Consider the following 1689-nt stretch of genomic DNA (forward strand, 5'->3'; position numbering starts at 1 on the left):
CATGACTTTATAGATTTCTCCATGTGAATGATGATCTGACCAGAGAGTCACATACCGACCAGGGAGTCACATACCGACCAGGGAGTCACATACCGACCAGGGAGTCACATACCGACCAGGGAGTCACATACCGACCAGGGAGTCACATACCGACCAGGGAGTCACATACCGACCAGGGAGTCACATACCGACCAGGGAGTCACATACCGACCAGGGAGTCACATACCGACCATGACACCTCATTACCTCCCCCACCCCAACAAGGTTCTAGCAGAGTTATGAGGTGCAGGCCAGACATGAAGAAGATCGAGCTCAATCCCATGAACTCTCCCATTACCGCACGATGGTCAGAAGAGTGGCGGTAACTCTACAGGTTATATCTCGAGAATAAACACCAACAACTCCTGCGTGTACTATGAACCAAGGCCAAAGTTATGACACCCTATAAGGTTGCAAAGATGGCGCCGGGTGTCCGCTGTAATAAAGAGTCACAACTGGTGATAGCATTAACTGCAGCCACTTCACGCCTCAGATGCTACAGCCATGACAAGGGGGGGGGGGGGGGGTGTCTTACTGAGGACAGAGCCTTATAGGATTTCTGACAACCTTAGGGCCACAGTAAACGCTGTGAAAACTAAAGCAGAAAGTTCTATATACCCATATACAGGTCATCCTCCAAAACACAGCACAGCACACCCACAAGTATCCACCTTTCATATAACACACTCTCAAAACATCCGTATCATACACTACTAGGCTTCGAGGGTCTCTCTTACCAGCTGGGGTCACTTCTCGAGGCATGGCGCCATTATCCTGCGGAGCCCGCCGTGTCCTCGGCTGAAAATCACCGCCATATCTGATGCTGCTGTAACTATAAACCTTCTTCTGTCCTATACATTAAGTGGGCACATTCGCAGTATCAAAGATTAACTATTTGGGAGCAAGATGAAAATTGTTGGGGTCTGACCCTTACACTCTAAACACCCTAAAACAAAGCACCCCCATTCTTGTGAACAGTCAGGGTTCCTGCGGACAGGAGTTACTTAAAAAAATCCAAAGAATATCAACCTAAACATTAATTGACTGATTTACAGCGTTCCACAAAAAGTGACACCCCAGAACAGGGAGACATCGGCAAAAGTGTTTTCCATACCCCTGACCAATTTTAATACTAATCTCCGGATAGCCCATCAGAATCCGACAACTATTCCTATTGCATTTGGGTGTCAGAAGCAGAGGCAAACATCCACTGTATCCATGCTCCTACTGAAGTGAATAGGTCAGAGGTGCAGTACCCCACCCGGCCACTAAACAGCTGATGGCGCCTTCTGCGACCACCCACTGTATAGTTTCCAACACCAGAAAGCAATTGAACATCTCAATGGTGTCTGCCTGCCATCAGATACTGATGAACTACTTCAAGTCATTAGTATAACAATTAGTTAACAAGTCCAGGGGGGCCCGAAAATCCCTTTTAGGATGTTAAAGGGGTCACCTAGACAATGACCTATCTTTATGCATTAAATTTGATCGTCACAATATACCAGAACTACTGTACAGCTGCTAGGACAGATAGCAACCCCCCACTCAATATCATGTTGTGCCCCCCCATTAGACAGGATCCGTGCACATACTGCCACCTGCTGGTGACTTGGGAAATGGCAGTTGCGTACACAAATGATCTCGCAG

Source organism: Leptodactylus fuscus, chromosome 6, assembly GCF_031893055.1.
Source record: "Leptodactylus fuscus isolate aLepFus1 chromosome 6, aLepFus1.hap2, whole genome shotgun sequence".
In the NCBI taxonomy this organism is placed as follows: domain Eukaryota; kingdom Metazoa; phylum Chordata; class Amphibia; order Anura; family Leptodactylidae; genus Leptodactylus; species Leptodactylus fuscus.